The following is a 10,297-nucleotide window of genomic DNA, read 5'->3' as shown; positions in this document are numbered from 1 at the left end:
AATTAGAACTGACTTTCACAAGCACTGTGGCAATTGGACAATTAAAACAGACATTCGGATGGCGGGGGAAGAGGAACAAACTGGGGAGGAGGGTAGAGAGAATGGTGTAGCAATGAAGGAATGAAAACCCAAAATCCCTGTAAATGTTCATTAAAACTAATAAAATTTAATAATAAAAAAAACAAAGAAAATAAAAAAAAAGAAAAGAGGACAGAATATTTCAAGGACTGGCAAAAGAACAAACAAGTTTGTTTTGGTAGATGAGCAGGCAAAGTGCTCCTTACAGGCAAGGAGAGTGAAACTTCACCCACATATAATGAGCATATTACCAAGGGTGTCCAGTCCTTGAAAACAGTCATCATACTAGGAAAGGTGTAAGGTCAGTGAGAGAGAGAAGACCCTCAATAAAAGAGACTAACAAAGTGACTATAAAATGGGCTCGGGCATGTCGGAGATTGTGATGATGGTGTGGAATAGGGAAAGGTTCCTGTATGTCATCTCCAAAGTCACGATAAGGTGTAGTCAACAGGATGGCACATAATAACAAAAATATACATGGAAGAGACAGAGGATTCCATCAGGTCAAAAAGGTGAAGCAGTTGAACATGCTCTGAGCAAGACAAGGGAGCCAAGGAAGACCCCCAGGGTAGACGATTCCTGCCTCTCACCTTAGATCAGTTACGTGTGTCAGATAAAGGAGTGGGGATTGAAATTTCATTCATAGTGAAGAAAGTAAGAAAGGGGTTAAAAAGGGGAACCTAAAATTTACCAAGAATACTCTCTTATTGTTAAGTGTTTTTTCCTGTGTATATTCATAGGTCTTTCTCTATTCCAATGGCAGTTCCCAGTTATGATTCAAGCTTTGAAAAGTGCAATGTGGAACTGTGCTTGTAGGGCCCATATAGCATTGACCACTGAAAGGCCAATCTAAATATTCTTGTACAGACAAACTGGGTATTGAAGTTGAAGAAAATGGAAACAAGTCCACAAGAACCAAAACAGGATGTTAAGTGTATCCTGATAGACTCTAAAAACAATCTGAAGAAAAGAGCCTCTTGTTTAAGTCAATCAGGACCTGGTGGGTGGGACTTTGTATTTAAAAGTCAGTTGTGCCCTGACTAAATCTCCAGTTTGGAGGCTCATGAGTGAAGCAGCTGGATTCTGTAGGGCAGGTTTTCTTGATTTAGTTGAAAGTTCGATGTAAACTGTTGGGTCTTTTTTGTTTTGTTAACAATTATGTATAAGCTGACTGGTCACCTGGATTTATCAACAATCAGCTGTGGGCTGACAGTCTCTGGTTTACGTCAATCATGACCTGGTGGGTTGGCCTTTGTATTTAAAAGTCAGTTGGGCCTGAGATTGCCCTCAGGCATGTGGTTAATTACGTTTAGAAAGAACATTGTTCTAAGTTGTACAGAACTTGTCTGTCAGTTGCTGTACTGATGTAACTTGGGGCTGCTGTGATATTGAACACTTTGCCACTAGTGTGTCAAAAGCCATAATGGTTACCCATAGTAGACAGGGTTTGGTAGAGCTCCCAGATTAAAACAGGCTTGGGGGCAGGATTGGCATCCACTTCTTAAACAACAGGCCTTTGGAAACTCTATGAACATTGGAGAAATGATGATAGAACAGGGTTCAGAGTTTTTGTTCATAGGGCCACTATGAATCGTACTCAACTTGATGGTACTTAACTACAACAAGAGATTTGATGTGCTGAACCCTAATAACTGAAGACAAGACAGGCTGTGGAATGACATCAAGGACATCATCCATGAAGAAAGCAAAAGGTCATTCCAAAGGCCGGGAAGAAAGAAAAGACCAAACTAGATGTCAGAAGAAACTGAAACTTGTACTACAATGAAAAGCAGCCAAAGAAAGAGACAGGATTGCTGAAGTAAGCAAGCTGAACAGAAGATTTCAAAATGCAACTCGAGGAGGCAAAGCAAAGTATTATAAGGAAATGTGTAATGACCTGGAGTTAGAAAACCAAATGGGAAGAACATGCTGGGCATTTCTCAAGCTGAAAAACAAATTAAAGTCACAAGGTGTGACACTGAAGGCATCTATAGCAAAATTTTGAATGACGTAGGATGCAAGCATCAAAAGAAGATGGAAGGAATACAGCCACTAAACCAATAACAAATGGTTGACACTGAAACATTTCAGGCAGTAGCATACGATCAAGAACCAACAGTTAAAATGGGAGAAGTTCAACTTGTACTTGAAAAAATAAAGTTTGCACTAGAAAAACGAAAGCTCCAGTAATTGATGGAATCACAATTGAATTAGTCCAACCACTAGGTGGAGCCCTTAGACATGCTTGTTGCCTATGCCAAGAAATTTGAAAGACAGGTACCTGGCCAACTAACTGGAAGAGATCCATATTTGTTTCCATTCAAAAAAATTGGTGATCCAACAGAATGAAGAATTTATCAAATAATATCAATAATACCATATACAAGTTAAATTTCGCTGAAGATCATTTAAAAAATGAACAATAGATCAAAAGAGACCTTCCACACATTTAAGCGGAATCCAGAAGAGGCAATGATGTAAGAGATATCACTGTTGATGTCAGATGGATCTTGTCTTAAAGCAAAGAATACGAGAAAACATGTTTATTTGTGTTTTATTGACTATGTAAAGGCATTTGAGTGTACGGATCATAACAGATTATTGCTAATATTGAGAAGAGTTATAATCCCAAAACACTTAATTATGAACCTATGTAATGACCAAGAAGTAGTTATATGAACAGAACAAGGGAAAACGGCAGAGTTTCAAATTAAAAAAGGCATGCATTAGGGTTGTATCCTTCTTCTATACCTACTCAATCTGAGCATTGATGAGAAAATTATTCAAGAAGCTGAACTACAAGAAGAATGTGGCATCAGGATTGGAGAAAAACTCATTAACAACCTGCGTTATGCAGGTGACACGGCCCTGCACAAAGAAACGGAAGAACATTTGAATCACCTCCTGCAGAAGATAAAAAACTACACATACATATCTCAATAACAAGAAGACAAAAATCCTCACTACTGGACCAGCAGGAAACATCATAAAAGATGGAGAAAAAAATTAAATTGTCAATAATTTAATTTTACTTGGATCTATAACCAGCAGCCATGATAACAGCAGTCATAAAATCAAAAGACATGTTACCTTGGGGAAATCTGCTGTCAAGGACTGCTCCAAAGTTCTAAAGAGAAAGGGTGTCAGTTTAAAGACTATTGTGTGTCTAATCTAAATCATGGTCTTTGCTTCCTATGCATCTGAAAGCTAGTCAATGAACAAGGATGACAGAATAAAAATGAGTGCCTTTGAACTTTTCTGTTGGGGAAGAGCATTGAATATGTGAAGGACTGTCAAAAGAACAAACAAATCTTTCTTGAAGAAAATGCAATCAGAGTGCTCCTTAGAGGCAAGGTGATACACACACTTTGGGCACTTTTTCCAGGAGGAAGCAGCTCTTGGAGAGAAACACCATGTAGGGAAAAGTCATCAAGGGAGAGGAGGAACTTCGAAGAGATGCACTGACACAATGACTACCGCAATAGGCTTGAGCAGGATAGAGATCATGAAGATAGTGCAGGACAGGGCAGGACTCAGGTTGGTTGTTGGCAGGGTCATTACAAGTCAGAGTGGACCCAATGGCACCGAACACCAACAGCAGCTCAGCTGACAGTTAAGATGCTTGCTGTCTACACCGAAAAACAAAGAACTCATGAAATATTATACAAAATGGGTGACCCTGGAGGACATTATGCTGAGCGAAATATCTCAGTCACAAATGGACAAATATTGCATCGTGCCACTGTTGTAAAACGGGACGACATCAGGGTTGAGGGGATAAGAGAAAAGAGGGGATAAATAATGTATACTGCATCAAAACAGATGAGGGAGAGAACTTTTTAAAAGGACTATAGAATTAGGTATTATTTTAAAGATAAAATTACAGAAAAAGAAATGCCTATTAAAGTGGACTGTGGACTCAAGGAGGGGGTTTGAATAACAATGAAAGAATTTTCTTTTTCTTTAAAGAGAAAAACAAATGGGGGAGGGGTGAGCATGGAGGAAAATGTGAAAGAATGAATGAATGGAGAGAAAATTAAATGGAAAGAATATGCTGTAAAAATATATGTTGCCAAAAAAATATATGTTGCACTGAAAATCATTAATAAAAAGCCATTTAATTTTTAAAAAAGATGCTAGCTGTTCCTCTCCAAAACCACTGCTTGTGCTACACAAAGATTCCTCTTCATGGACAGTCTTCTGTGCCCTTACACAAGCATGCGTATCAACACTCTTCAGCTGGAGAAATCCAATATCCTGTTATCCCCAAGATCACAACATCCTCATTGCTGCTTGGTGCTGGAACAGGTGAAACTCCAAAGCTGAATTCACAGATGTGAACCAGTCTGCATATCAGATGGGCAGGATGTTGACTTGGTCTCAACCCTTCCAGGCTCTAACTGCAATATAGCAGAAACCAAAGGCCAGGGTCTGGTAATCACTGGGTTTGTCAAGGTTTAGGGCAGAGTCCCCTAAGGTGAATTTTAACCTTAACACCCCATAAATCCACAGCTGAAAGATGAAGACTACATAGTGTATCAAATAAGTCTGAAGAGATCAATCTTATATAAAGTGGAGACAACAGGCCATGAACAACTCTCTGAAAGAGCCAGAGGGAGTAAGGATAGCACAGCCCCTCACTGCCTCAGAGCAGAAAGCAGACAAAGATACTGTAGCCCAGCTCCATGGTGCCTCTAAAGTCACACCAATAGCAAGAGGATCATTTATTTGTTGCTGATTCGCAGACTTATAGTTATGGTACCAACAATGGGGTTTATTAGGGAGCTGAGTGAGGAAGGTAAAGAATATCTCATAATACAAGTCCAGGCTTTAGCCCAACAGTTCCAAGGCATAATTCCTCAATAAATACAGGCTGTGGTTTCAGTTCAGCAATCAAATCCAAATCATCCAGCAAGGTTTGCCTCAGCGCAGTTATAAGCCAGCTTCTCCTTTAACTGTGGCCAGCACAAATGCAGGAAGCCTAAGGTCACATCTTGTCACCGTTTGTCCACAGCAATGCCAGAGTCTCTCCAACACTATCACCAGGGTCTCACTAACGGGGTCTGCTCCAGTCTCCCTCAAGTCTCCTCACCACAAGTCTTGCTTACCTCAAGTCTTGCTGTTCCATGTGTGTAAGCATACTTTTTCTCTTATCATAGTCCCACTGTTGATGCTGATTTGCAAAACAAAGTGTCTGTAGTTAATGTAGCTGGAGATCAGAGGGGGCTAACTAATGGCTAATGAAAAAGCCACTGTTAGGCTAACACCACAACCCAAAGATAGATAAACCAACGGGCTGTATCACGTCACTCCAACACTCACTATGCCGAGCTGTGCTCCAGAAGGTTTTTGAAGACTGATTTTCTGGGGAAGTATATTACTGGACCTTTCTCCACAGGTATATTTGGGTCAAACTTTCAAGCTTGGCTGCCATATGTGCATCTTGAAATAGATAAGATTTCTCTAGGGCAAGAAGAATCCAGGGGCCTGGATTCTAAGACAAGCACTGGGGTCAGGTACTAAGCCAGGATGCCAGGGAGATATAGCAAAATCAGAATTAAAGGCATATCTCCTCTATTCCCTACCAGTGGCTTTAAACTGAACTCTCCTATTGATCTTCCATAAAGCTGCTAGGTGGCCCAGGCTTTCCCCACTGTTCATGTGGATCCAGCATTAATTATGCCAATGAAAACTGTTGTTGGCATCAAGTAAATTCAAACTCACGACAACCCATGTCTGTAGAAGAGAACTGCTCCAGAATATTTTCAGGGTTCTGAGGTGCCTCTGGGTGGATTCAAACTACCAAACTTCTGGCCAGTAGTTAAGCATTTAAACATTTCCATAACCAGACACCCAGGGACTCCTTAATGAAATACAGGATAAAAAATGGGATGATTTTCTCTGTCTGTCCACAAATTGCCTTTCTACATGCTTTGCCTCATTCCCCCCTCCCCTTTAATGAGCCTTTGAGAATAGAAGAAAAAATTCTAAGTGAAGAGGAAGAAAGGAAGATGTAACTTAATTAAGGACAATCACATGGACAGACTCCTAGGACAGTACTTGATGACACTCGTCACTGTCAGGAGAAGACGCTGGTCACAATACTTTACTTTTAGTCCTGAAGTCCTGTCATGTGTAGCTCTCCAGGGGCCCACAGATTCAGGTACGTTTCTTAAGACAGTTCCAGAAATTTGGCTTTCCTTGCACCCAAGGAAATATCTGCCCCCATTGTGGGTCTCCACAGACAGGCACCTTTAGCTTCTTCTACTATGAGAATCCAAGGCTGCCTCTCCACAGCCTGACATGATTATGCTTCCAGCAGCGAACAATTTCTGAATCAAACTGCTACTATGAGGTAGAAAAAAATCCTTTGGAAATGTTTTCTGCGCCACCACAGACTTCAGAAAATGGCAGCTTGAAACAGGCTGGCTACAGCTCTGCTCATGGAGATCCTGCGCCCCCTCCTCCTTGCGGGGAGGCAAGACCATCGGCCTGTTAGCCAACATTCAAATCTCCACGGTTAGAGACCCTAACGTGGACCTATCGTCAGAGCCTGGCTTCCCAGTTTTAGATGACAGATGATAATATCAAACAGAACTTGTTATGTAATAAATTCTGTTCCCCAAAACTCACTCACTCATTCTCTCATTTCTGTCAAGTTACAACTAATTCGTAGCTAACCCTCCACTGCATTTCTGATACTCCAAATCACCCAGGAATAGACTGCTCATTTTCCTCCATCAGAGGGGCTGGTACATTTGCGCTGCTTGTGAGGGGTGGCCTTGGAATTAGCTCCTGCAGACAATGCCACTAGAAATTCCAAAAGCTGTGTCTCCTAATTCCTGTATCTGAGAGTGTGACTCTGTCTGGAAACAGAGTTTCCTTTTGTTATGGTAATGAACCCCTACTGAGCTGGGTGGATCTTAAACCTGATGCTTTCAGGATGTGTCTTATAGACAGGAACACAGACATTGACAGATGGGAACCACACCATGTGGAGATCCTCTACAAGCCAAGGAGTGCCAAAGCTGATTAAATGGGAAATCAACAGTCTTCCAAGCAAAGAAGGGGGAAAAAATACTAGCTCCGTCTTGAACAAAGATAAAAATGTTTAGAGCTAAAATGATAAGATGCCATCACACTCAAGGAGGGTACAGAGGAAGAGGATTTGGGAATGCCGGGCTTTTACATCCTTGACCCATCTTGGAAGCCACCACAGTACTCTGCAGACCTTCACTTACCTCTGCACCTCAGGAGGCTCCCTCTAGATTTTGGAGCTGGCCTCTACCACCTCTTTGGCAACTTTGCCACTGCAAAAGACAGAGACAAAAACACAATGGTTTTGCACAGGCCTTCTGTAGGTGCACAGGCTCAGGCCGTGTGTGTGTGTGTGTGTGTGTGTGTGTGTGTGTGTGTGTGTGTGTAGGCACAGTCCCCCATGTGTGCATAAGGCACAGGTCCTCTGTGTGTACACAGGCACAGACCCCTGTGTGTGTGCAGGCACAGACCGCCCATGTGTTCACAGGCACAAGCCCTCCATGTGCACATGTGGGCATAGGCCCTGTCTCCCTGTGTGCACAGGCACAGCCCCATCCCCATGAGTGTGCCCAGGAAAAGGCCCCCTTGTGTGCACAGGCACAACCCCTCCGTGTGTGCACAGGTACAGGCCCCCCCCCCATGTGTGTGCCTAGGGACAGGCCCACTGTGCATGTGTGAAGGCACAGCCCCCTCCATATATTTGCAGGCAAAGGACCCCCATGTGTGCACATGCACAGTCCCCCTCCCTGTGTTTGCACAGGCCCAGGCCCAGAACCTCTGTGTGTGCCCAGGCACAGGCCCCCCCTGTGTGAAGGCATACTGTTGATAGGTGTGAGTTGATTCTAATTCACAGTTGCTCTCTGACAGAAGAGAACTCGCCGACAGGGTCGCCCAGGCTGGGATGTTTACAAGAGCTGATCACTATGTCTTTTCTCCCAATGCCAACCTTACGGTTTGTTTGTCGAGTGCTTTAACACCATACTACCTGATCTTCTTATGTATGTATGTACACAGGCTTGCTCTCCTTAGTGTCCACAGTACAGTCTCTGAAATAGGATGCTGAGTGATTTGGACACTGTGCAAACACTATATTAGAGCCTTATGGGAGCTCTACAACTTTGGGTTGTTCTCAATGTTGCTGCTGTCACTGAAGTTTCTGGGGGTGAAGGGTGCTGGACATATGAAATGGTGCAGGCACGGCTGAAAGAGTATACCAGGAGAACAAGAGGAAGTGCATGGGGTAGGGGCCACACTCAGGCTTGCCCACTGTGCTGCCCACCTGAGCTGCAGAAGTGGCCAGGTCCCAATGGCACCTGTCCTAACGGGCAGAGGCTAAGAATCCATGCCCAGAGCCTCCCTGCCTGCATCCACCCTTGCTCAGGGCTGCCAGAATCTGGGTTTGGGCTATTTAAAAACCACCAGAGGGAATTATTAGTAGTTAACAGAACGAGTGACTTTCCCTTTTAAAAATCATACAAATAAATGAAAATGTCTATGTGATCAGACGTGAATTTGGTAGAACAGATGTTAAAGTGATACTACCATGCATGTGCAGGTGATGTGTACACGTATGGATGTTTTTAGCTTCACAACAGTCTGACCCAATTCTAGAAATCGACTACCCCTTATTTCTTCCACAAAGAAAGAGTCTGAGGTGTCCTCATAAGCAAGAGAGCAATGGAGTATAAGGGGGTAGGCTGAACTAGGGTCACAATTCAAGGTGCAGTAATTTATAAACAAAATATTAAAACGCAAATCAAAGTGAAGTCCCACTGCCATTCAGTACAAGACATAGTAGTTGTGTTACTCACCTATATCGAAATCTACTCCCTTTAAAAAATATCTTGCTGCTGGACACAGTCTTGATCTGGCTAGATTTTGCATACCTTTAGGAAAAAGCACAGCAGAAGTGGAGATGACATTGGAAAGTCCAATTAGGACATGCCACAGAGCTGTAGGAATCAGATTGTTCTGACTGCAAGAAAGGAAGACATTCTATTCTGTGACTTATCACACATCCCCCCAAAATGAAGGAGCAAGTTCATGAGAGGACAGATACTTTTACAACATATGCTGCAAGCTGGTATTTTCTACGCTGTTTTCTTTAATTAACAGAAGATGCTGGTCATGACCCAAACGTTGACTTCTGGGTCACAAGGTGCAGTGAGGAGCAGGCAGTGACCAAGGGGATGGCATCTGTGGCATGCATCATGAAGGTCCACGGTCCTGGAGCACATTCTTGCCCAGGCCTTCATCAACAAAAAGCCGACAACAGCTTCCCAATGACACAGCCCACTGTGCCACCACTCTCACTGTTGGTTAGAGAAGCACTATGGGCCATGTCATCATGGACATGGCCGCCGGCTTCTGTGAGTTCTTAAGTGAAGTCATTGTGACCCAATGACTTTTAGAAGGACCTGCACTGGTAGGTAACTAAGACACACACAAACAAGGAGATCAGCCTAGCCCTGCCCATAAACAAGAGTAAAACAACAGCAATCTGAAAAACAGCCTAGAACACAGGTTGCAATTCAGGAACCAAATTCACATTGCAGTTGGGGATTCCTCTCAGTCATCTTCTGTTAACTTCATATAGTTAGATCCCACAAATTAGAGATTATCCCCTGGAATTTAGGGTTGTAACTGTTATGTGCCCTCGAGTCACCTGTGACTCATAGTGACCATATGTATAAAGAGCTCTGAATCCTGCCCTGTCCTAAGCCAATCTCATTGTCTCTGACAGACTCAAATCCATTTCTCCAGTCACTGAGTCAATCCATCTCAACCAGGGTCTTTCTCTCCTGTGCTGTCCCTCCACCCTTCCAAGCATGATGTCCTTCTCCAAGGACTGGTCCTTCCTGGCCACATGTCCAAAGTATGCTAGATGGAGCTTCAAAATCCTTGCCTCCAAGGAGTAGCCTAGCTTCACACTCTACAGGATGAACCTGTTTGTTCTTCTAGCAGTCCATGGTATATTCAACACTCTTCTTCAGCACCACAGCTCAAAGGCATCAATACTCCTTCAATCATCCTTAATCATTGTACAGCTCTTTGACACATAGCAAGTAATTGCAAAGACCATGGGCTGGATTAGGTACACCTTAGTCTCCACAATTGCATCGTTGCTGTCAGTACTCTAGAGAGGTCCCTGACAGCAGACTTCCCCAATGCAATTTGTCTT

General features: G+C 43.0%; 1 pseudogene; it reads right to left on the bottom strand.

The window, feature by feature from the left end:
• LOC102865518 overlaps positions 1-10,297 on the bottom strand; it is a 193,763-nt pseudogene that overhangs the window by 62,196 nt on the left and 121,270 nt on the right.

This window comes from Elephantulus edwardii, unplaced genomic scaffold (assembly GCF_000299155.1).
Source record: "Elephantulus edwardii isolate Elephantulus edwardi_28Jun2011 unplaced genomic scaffold, EleEdw1.0 scaffold00491, whole genome shotgun sequence".
Classification (NCBI taxonomy): Eukaryota; Metazoa; Chordata; class Mammalia; order Macroscelidea; family Macroscelididae; genus Elephantulus; species Elephantulus edwardii.
The sequence above is the reverse complement of the archived record's forward strand: the minus strand, read 5'-3'. Positions and strand labels throughout refer to the sequence as shown.